This window comes from Rhinopithecus bieti, unplaced genomic scaffold (assembly GCF_001698545.2).
Source record: "Rhinopithecus bieti isolate Rb0 unplaced genomic scaffold, ASM169854v2 scaffold_47952, whole genome shotgun sequence".
In the NCBI taxonomy this organism is placed as follows: Eukaryota; Metazoa; Chordata; class Mammalia; order Primates; family Cercopithecidae; genus Rhinopithecus; species Rhinopithecus bieti.
The window spans coordinates 2,924,029-2,932,447 of NW_016820098.1; the positions used below are offsets into that span (position 1 = coordinate 2,924,029).

At 47.2% G+C, this 8,419-nt stretch overlaps 1 long non-coding RNA gene across 1 annotated transcript in view; it reads right to left on the reverse strand.

Annotated features, from left to right (window-relative positions):
* Nucleotides 1-2,524: 2,524 nt before the first annotated feature.
* The window catches only part of LOC108520210 (uncharacterized), a 7,598-nt gene continuing 1,703 nt past the window's right edge, over nucleotides 2,525-8,419 (reverse strand). Inside the window, exon 2 of the long non-coding RNA XR_001882857.1 lies at nucleotides 2,525-2,894. This is a non-coding gene — a long non-coding RNA (uncharacterized LOC108520210). The remainder of the gene's footprint in view (nucleotides 2,895-8,419) is intronic.

Genomic DNA, 8,419 nt, shown 5'->3' on the forward strand with positions numbered 1-8,419 from the left:
ACAGCCCGGGGAGAGGCCTAGGACAAATCCTGGATGGAACTTGGACCACTGCCAGTGGCTTACCACCCCATTCCCACCCCACCCTCCCCATCCCCACCACACAGAGACCTCTAATCTGGCCTCCAGCTTGGGAGCTCCCCACCCACACACCTGGCCCTTGCAGGGTGTGGGAGTGGTGAAGAGAGAGTGGTGGTGACAAAGGTGACATCTCCTGGGCAGCAGAAATGGTCTCCAGGCATGCATTTTGCAGAGGCTAGCAGAATGGCATCTATATAGATGTGTATATTTGTATATGAATCAATCCACACCCTGCGGTGACACCCGAAAAACCTGTCACCATTGAAAGGAAGGTGGTAAATTCCCTCTCATTCAGAGAATACTTTTCTCAACCAGCTGCCCACGGGTTTCTCATCAAGATAGTAATTCATTGTACAGGGAAAGGAACTCACCATGTGGAAATTCCCACTTCCTCGGAGAACAGTGTGCACAGTGTTAACCTTGGTGAGTAAGAATTCCCCCTCCCCTCACACCCCTGATGGCAGCTTTCCTCTCGGAAGCCTGTGGTCACTCTCAGTCTTATCCACATCTGAAAAGTGACGTAGGGGCAAATCTGCCAAGCACCAACAACCCGAGCGACTGGAGCAGATATTGTCATCTTTTTGGTCTGCCCACCAACCCCTCTGACAATAGCACTTCAGTTTTCCTTTGGGGGAAAGCGGCTCTTCTTCCCTCTTTTCATGTGATTCTGGTAGGGGAAGGAGTATGTGACCCAAGCCTGGCCATCACAGAGGTACATCTCTCTGGCCATAGCGAAGGACATATAGCCCAAGCTGGACCAGCCAGTCACCTTTGGCCAACACTGCTAGACTGTAATGCAGGGCAGAGCCTGTCTGAGGATGGAAAATTAAGAGATGGACAGAGGCCTGAAAGCAACCTCAGAGCTCCTGGGTCCAGCTGGTCTTTTTAGTTATAAGCAACTTATAAGCAACTTTCTTTCTTTCCTTCGTTCCCTCCCTCCTTCCCTCCCTCCCTCCCTTTCTTCCTTTCTTCCTTCCTTCCTTCCTTTTCTATTGAATGAAATTTATAGGAGGTCACTGATTTGGGCTGAGCTCCTGCAGGAGGCCCCAGTAGACCAAACCAAGATGGAGTCACTCATGCTAAGTTCGATATCACCAAACTGAAACTAAGTTGTCAGACCTTCCCAGAACTCAAGACAGAGAGAGATAATATGCAAATCCCCAAACAGGCCAGTTGTAAGCAGCAGGATAAGGAAGTCCCCTCTACTTTAATCTTCCTAAGGAAAGTAACCTGAAGTAACCTGAGCTCACCAATCTGCTTTGTGTTCCCTGTGTCTGCTTTCTTCACCCTTTTCTGCCTAAAAAGCCCAGCTTCTCTGTTCAGCTCATCAGAACACTTCTCCTAAAGTTTTAGAGGAGATGCTGCTCCAATTCATGAATTACAAATAAAAACTAATTCAATCATTTAACTAAATTTGTTGTAATTTTGCCTTTTGACATTTCTCCCTTTTTCTTTCCTTTTCTTTTCTTTCTTTCCCCCGTCCCCACTTCTCTCTTTCCTACTTATTTTGGCTCAGGTCAGTTTGAATTTGGCTTTTGTGTCTTGCACTAAAATTTTTCCAAAAAATACCCTAATGCCATTGTCACCTCACATGCCTGTCTGTCCCCCAACATTGGTTGAGAAAGGCTTAAGGTCTCTGTTTTGAGTTGTCACAAGGAGACTGAACCATCCCAACCCACAACCTCTTTTGTCCCGTAAAGTATAAAATAAGAATATCTTTTTAAGATTGAATACATGTATTTTTCTATTATACAAGTCATACAAATATTTAATTTTAAATGACAGAAAGGGGAAAAATCAGTCATAGTCCAGCAACTGTGATTTTAGCTTATTTTATTAATTGCTTATTTCCTTACAAATATTTCCCCACACGTTTATATAGCCACAGGCTTCATGCATACAAAACATACACTGCTATGATCATCAGAGCCATCAGCAAGCAGGCATTGTCATCAGCACTTCTTTCTTTCTGTGGTTTCTCAGTCTCTTTTCTTTCTTTTCTTAAAAAAAAAAACAAAAAAAAAAACTTTTTTTTTTTCCCGGTCGACAGGGCCTGGGCAACATGGTGAGACTCTGTCTCTTTAAAACAAAGAAGAAAAAAATTAGCCAGGTGTGGTGGTGCATGCCTGTGCTCCCAGATACTTTAGAGGTTGAGATAGGAGGATTGCTTGAGCGTGGGAGGTCAAGGCCGCAGTGAGCTGTGTAAAATAAAAATAAAAACTAAAAAAAGAGGAAAGAATAAACTTAGTTTTTTGAAGAGGTTGCTCAGGCGGACCTCAAATTCCTGGCCTCAAGCGATCCCCCCACCTCAGCCTCCCAAAGCACTAATGATTACAGGAATGAGCCACACTCAGCCCAACGTCTTAATTTTCCATGACTTTTCTTAGTGGAGGTAGAGTTGTGAGATGGGAAACTACGTCGGTCACCTACAACAATGTCAACACACCTGTTAGGTGGGAGCTGTTCCGTCACCTAGAGTTTTTATGCTGAGGCCTGGGTCCCTCCCCCAGAGATTCTGCCTCAGTCGGTCCGGGGTGGTTTCCGATGAACCTTTCTGAGTGGCTCCTGGGTGACAGCCACGCTGGCAGGCCTCAACGTGTAGGAATGCTTCTGCTATCCAGTTGATAAGCATATTCAAGTTTGAGAAGCCAAGATATAGATAAGTCCTGATTTCAGTTTAGTAGTCATTTACTAAACACTGATTCATGCACCTGTGGTTTTCAGAAGCATACATTTCTTTTGGGGACCAAGTTTCCAAAGGGTATGACCCACAGCTTCATGCCTAAAGCCCTTGGGAACTGCCAACTTCACATAACCTAAATGGGGAAAACATTAGAGAAGCGTTTCTTTCACTATTGTCTCATAATCACCCTTCAAATGGGTCAACGTTAAGGGCAGGCTGTAGGGGAGCTGGAGCCTTTGGTGCAGTTTCATAGTTCTCGAGTGTTGGGGACTATGCCAGGTATGCAGTGACGAATAACCCAAAACATGATCCCTGCCCTCTAAGAGCTGAGGACCAATGAGAAGGTGACCACAAAACAAATAACTGCTACACAACTGGGAAATAGCTGGGGCAGAGAAAGGCACAGCATGCCCTGGGAGCAAAGAAGAGGCACCTAGCCAGCCCTTGGGGACCTGGGGAGACACCCTGGAAGCAGAGCTGAGGGAAGGTTAGCCTCATGGAGGAAGGTGGGAAGGGCATCCCTGGCAAAGGGAAGAGCAAAGGCAAAGCAAGAAGGTACAAAACATCATGGTGCCTTTGGGTGTGGAATGGTGAGCAATGGAGCGGGAAGGCGAGGTGGGGCCAGGCCCAGACACCTGCAATTGGATGGGCAAGTGGAGCCTCTGAGGTCTTTAGTCCTCAGCCCAACTTGGGGCCAGCTTTGGACCATTTGAGAATTTTCCACCGGTCCGCTAAGTGGAGTGACTCCACTTCTCTGATTACTTGTGGTTTCACCTCAAAGGCACCACATTTTGTCAATAAATCCCCAAGCCTGGTCTAGGCCTGCACACACCTGCCTGTAACCACACATTTTTCTAAGGACAAGGACAATGTATTGGTTAAGTTGCTAATAGCAAACATATATAGTGGTGGCTTACATGAAATATGGGCATTTTTCCCTGGGAAACAGAACAGGATGCATACAGTGGTCCCATGGTCAAGGTTAAGCATGTCCAGCATTCTAATCCACCACCCTTAACTGCCTTGCTACTAAAAGTGGGACCATGGTCCGGCAGCAAGTGCCTCACTGGGTGCTTGTTAGAAACACAGAATGAACTCTACTCCAGACCTACTGAACCATGGTCTGCCTTTTAACAAATCCCCAAGTGATTTATTTGCAAACTGGTAGTTGAACAAGTTGGCCTTATTACTGGTTGCAACGAGGAAGACACCATGGGGGAACTATTTCAGTAAAAGGTGTTTGAAAGGACTTATAGGCTTTGGGCTTTGGTTAGGTGAATTTGGGGAGGGTCTAGGAGGGGAGGGTTTGCTCTGCATTGTCTGCTCTCTGGAAATGGGACAATTCTGTGGCTGGGTATGTTAGTAAATCTTATCTTTAAGAACAGCAGACAAGATCAAGCCTATAGTTGTAGTTGATAAGGAGACCCTTGTCACTTAATGAGCCAGGAGGGCATGTGTTTAGTGTTTTCTGGGGTCTTTTGTTTGTGCTTAGACAGAGTTATGAAGAGGTCTCTTTTGACCTCTTCATCACAGTTGCAGAGTGGCAACTGACAACAGTGTTTGTGAAAATAGCCAGGCAAGCTTTTAATAAGATTAAGCCCTAGCTCAAAGTGTCAGGCCATTTCCCGGATGTCAGGGGATACTTTTTCTTTTCTCAGCATTAAAGGTTGAGAGTCAATGTTTTAGTTTGTGGCTTCCTTTTTCAAGGTTGCCTCATGGCCCAATATGGTTGCTAGAACTCCAGCCATTACATTAGTGTTTTACGGTTAAGAAGAGGATGGGGAGAGTGAACAGCACATTTCTTAGATCCCTTTAAGAAGCTTTTAAGGCCTGGCGCAGTGGCTCAAGCCTGTAATCCCAACACTTTGGGAGGCTGAGGTGGGAGTGTCAGAGGCATCTGAACCAGAGGGACTCCATCTTAAGTAGGGGCTGGGTAAAATAAGGCTGAGACCTATTAGGCGGCATTCCCAGGAGGTTAGGCATTCTAAGTCACGGGATGAGATGGGAGGTCAGCACAAGATACAGGTCACAAAGACCTTGCTGATAAAACAGGCTGCTGTAAAGAAGCCAGCTAAAACCCTTGGGATCTGGATCAGGACCCCTTTCCTGTAACAGGAGAGTAACTTGAGCCTAGGAATTCAAAACCAGCCTGGGCAACATGGCAAGACCCCATATCTACCAAAAAAAAAAAGCCAGGCATGGTGGCACGTGCCTGTGGTCACAACTACTCAAGAGGCTGAGATAGGGGGATCACTTGAGCCCAGGAGGTGAAGGCTGCACTGAGTCACGTAAGCCAAAAATAAAATTCTAAGTCCCCTCAACCATCTGCATGGACCTTTCCTCTTAGTCAAGGGCATTCCAAAGTTAACCTGAAAAACTAGTTCAGGCCATGACAGGAAGGGGGAGTCAGACATGCCTCATTCTACCCTCCTCCCTTCAAAACCCCTCATCATAACCCCGACATTCTTTTCTATAGATAATAACTCTTTCAACCAATTGCCAATCAGAAAATCTTTGAATCCACCTAAGACTTGGAAGTCCCAGCTTTCAGTTGTCCCACCTTTCCAGACCAAACCAAGGTACATCTTACACATATTGATTGATGTCTTATGCTCCCTAAAATGTATAAAACCAAGTTGGGCACCAACCACCTTGGGTACATGCTGTCAGGATCACCTGAGGTTAAGGGTGTGCCCCTAGCAAATAAGCTTTCTAAATCGATGGAGACCTATCTTTGACACTTTTGATTTTACAGCCGTGATGCTGCCGCTGCACTCCAGCCTGGATGACAAAGTGAGACTCTGTCTCAAAAAGAAGAGAAGCTTTTAGGACCCCAGCCCCAATAATTTTCATTTATACCTCATTGGCTGTCCCTAGTTTCAAGAGATTTGGGAAGTAGAGTCTTTTACTTGGATGTATTGCTGCCTGCCACCCCCGACCCCCATCCCAAATCAAGTACTTTTGGTAAAGCAGAAAGAGAAATTGGGAATTGGTAGGTGACTGACAGTCTCTATCTCAGACAGGGAAGCCAGGGGTCAGGAATGGGGAAATACCAGGCCCTGGAGGGTGAAGATTTTATCTTCTCTTCTTTATCAGTGCTTAACATTTCTGCAACCAGAATTGCCCTGAGCTTCCTCGGTAAAAGAGAAACAACCTGTCTGCACTGTCTGTAAGAAATGTTTATAAGGCAGAATTCCCTTCTCAGGTTTTCTATCCTGCTGGCTGGGAAAGTAGGAGTGATATATAAATGTAAGAGTTAAAGCAGCCCCTAAGGCCATGACCACGTGGCAGAACTATAGGGATAAAGAAGGAGATCGGTCTGCTCTACAGGAAGGCTTTATCCCATCCTTAGGGAAGGTGAAGGATCCTTAAAACAAGGCAGTCAGAGCTAGTAAGAAGGAAGCCTGACTTCGCTTTTCATTCCACAAACCAGCACAACTCCGAAAAACGAGTTTCAGGCACCATGTGACCGGCTGCAGTGACTGAGGCGTCCTCGGAAAGGGTGGTCATGACACCTTCCACTTACCCACCCCATCCTCCGCTCCCAGTTCTGGATCCCCTTTCGTCCCCACAGTAATCCCTTTCTGCAGGAAGGGAAACTGAGGCTTAGCAAGGGTTAAGCAACTTGCTCAAGATCATACAGCTTCTAAACAGCAGAGCCCAGCTTTCCACCCAGTTTGACCCGTCTCAGCGCCTGCTCCTTCCGCTCTCTTTCACAAGAGGCAGGCGCTGGCCTAGACTTTTAGGGCCCAGCTCTGAGCCAGGCGATCACTCCTTTTCCTGCAACCTCAGCTTCATCGCCTTCCAAGCCATCCTCCCACTTCCCAGGTGAGGGTCTTAGGGTGGGGCAGGAAGAGACTAAAGGATGAAATATAATTGTAAAAAGGTGTCTAGCTGACAAAACTGCCTTTTGCAGCCATTTATACCCATTTCCCCTAATTCGGGCAACTCAGAATGTGAGAAAAGCATTCAGCTGTTGCAAGAGTGTTATTTTACTTATTACAGAGAACAATTATTTTGAATCTATGAGAACTGTCTAGAAGTCACATGTCATTTTCACTTTCACCTATTAACGCTGAAGCTTACATTCAGCTGTTTAAAACGCTTCCCAGTGCAGAAGTAGCTGCCAGCTAGCAGCCCGCAGGCAGGCTGGGTCTCAGGCCTGTGCCCCAAGTCACACTGCTCTATAGAAACATAGACCCAATCAGCAAGCTGCAGTACTGGGCTCAAACCTGAATATATTTTGAAAGAAAGAAAGGCCTGCCAAAAGGACACAGTGAACCAACAGGAAACAATCAACATCTGTCATTATCTGGACTCTCCCCCTGCTTGGGAGCTGCGTTTAGCACGGTCAGGGAGCCTAGAAAGGGAGGAATGTAGCTGAGAGAAAATGGAGTTCCTGGGCCTGGGCAAGACCCCCTCGCCTATCTGCCTGCCTCACTCCCAGGCTCTGCAGTGGGCCAGGAGCTGGAGCCAGGACTTGCCTACAAGGGACATCTGTGAAGTTCTTTGAGCCAAAGGCCAAGGCTGCTGCCCCTATGATCAGGGATTCCGACAGCAGTGTCCCCAATGTCCTGGCTACTATGTTAGCAGAGTCATGTTTCAGTTTACTGAGTACAGAGGAGACCCACTGCATGGGGCCAAGGAGAGGGGGCGTGTGCGTGTGTGTGTGTGTGTGTGTGTGTGTTTGTACATACCTGCAGTTTTGGGGAGTCAGGGTATTTGCATAACACAGATATCTTTGCAGATACCAGACAAACAGGAAGTTTCAGAACCTAGTCCATTTCCTTTCACTGTGAATCAGTAGCTGCTTTTTTCTCACATAGAAGTGATGACAATCACAGGGTAGGCCGTGGACGCGGAGTTTAGGCGAACAGCACAAGTGCCTCCAAAGTCTCCTCTGGTCAAGGGACTCCCTGTGTTCCCCACCCTTGAACTCACTCCTGCGGCCATGGCCCCGCCTGCTGTCTTCCTAGAGCGCTTCAAGACACCTCTGAAAATCCCAGCCACACACCAGGAGCACAACAGACTCCTGCCACACAACATCTGTTACACTAACGCTTGGAATGGGGTCCAGCCACGAGGCTTGAGGGAGCCCCCCACCGAGTTCCCGGTGAGGCTCTTGTCACAGAGAGGGACTGCAGAGTACCAAGCACACCCTGGACTTGGCCCTGGAGTGCCTGAGCCCAGAATCCCATTCTGTCCAGCAAGGCCTTGGGCATGCAGCCTCCCCACTGAGACTGGGCTTCCTTGTCAGTTAAATGAGGCTGATAATGGCTACCCTGCAGGTTCGGGGTTAACATTACACACAAAAGGGAGGAAGATTAGGCAGCAAATCAAAGCACGGGCTTTGGCCAGGCACAGTGGCTCACACCTGTAATCCCAGCAATTTGGGAGGCTAAGGCAGGAGGGTCATTTGAGCCTAGGAGTTCCAGACCAGCCTGGGCAACACAGTAAGACCCTGTTTACAAAAAATTACAAAAATTATCGAGGCATAGTAGTGTGTACCTGTAGTCCCAGATACTCAGGAGGCTGAGGAAGGAGGATCACCTGAGCCCAGGAGTTTGAGGTTACAGTGAGTTATGACCACGCCACTGCACTCCAGCCTGGATGAAAGAGTGAGACCCTATCTCAAAAAAAAAAAAAAAAAAAAAAAAA